Genomic DNA, 1,071 nt, shown 5'->3' on the forward strand with positions numbered 1-1,071 from the left:
AGCAGGAGGAGGAACCACTGGGATGGTAGGTGAATAACTACTGGACTGATATTGGGATTTGGTTGGGTAAGTATAGGTGTACTGATAACTGATGGAGCTGCTAAGACTGGAGCTGAAATGGGTGGCTGTGTTAGAAGGATGTTACTAGCAATGGTTGGCTGTATGATTAAGGGAGTAGAAATGCCAGAGTGTGAAATTCCTGAAGGATTAAGATCAGGAGTTGAAGATACAGATGAATGGGACACAAGAGGAACTGGAGTGAAAGATGATGTGACAAGTGAAGAAGGTGAAGAGACCCCAGAATGTGAAGTAACAGCTGAACTGTTCTTGCAGTAGTGGGAGATGTTGAAGCAATAGCAGTCTGTGTGGTGGGAAGGACAGTTGCCACTGAGCCTTGTGTCTGAACATGTACAGGAAGAAGAGATGACTGACTGCTAACTGAGCTGGAAGTGCCTGTATATGGTGCATTTGGAGAATATGATACTGATACTTCAGAGTCCAGAGACTGTGCTGAAAGTACCTGCATAGGGATAGTAGACAATGTCTGATGTGGCTGTGTTACATCAGACTGATTTAGGACAGTCGTGGAAAGAAGGGAGGGTTGAATATATGGAGTAAAGGGTAATGATGACTGTGTTAATAAGGAAGCTGCATTTGGAATCGAAGAATGGCTAAGTAATGTGCCAGGATTGGAGACTGAGGAATGTGTTAAGACAGGTATGGAGCTGGCACATGAAGCCTGACTAATAATGGGGGATGCCATGGTAACAGTTGCCAGTGAAGGAATTGTAGCTTGACTAGTTAGTGATGCTGAGTCCACATGAACTGTTGAAGTGTGATCATGAGATATGTCTTGTGAGGAGTGAGGTAGAGAAAGTTGTGGATGCATTGTGTTGATGCTGGTTGCTTGCTGAACAAGAGGAATTCCTCCAGCATTTTCTGGCACCACCACCATCCAACTCTCCTTAGCATCACTGATGTTAGCTTCCTAAAAACCCTGGGCTGTGGATAAAAGGAAATAGTAATCTGTAACATGAGTTTTATATCTGCACTATTATCTATGTAACCCTT

The sequence above is a fragment of the Penaeus monodon genome, chromosome 11 (assembly GCF_015228065.2).
Source record: "Penaeus monodon isolate SGIC_2016 chromosome 11, NSTDA_Pmon_1, whole genome shotgun sequence".
Lineage (NCBI taxonomy): Eukaryota > Metazoa > Arthropoda > Malacostraca > Decapoda > Penaeidae > Penaeus > Penaeus monodon.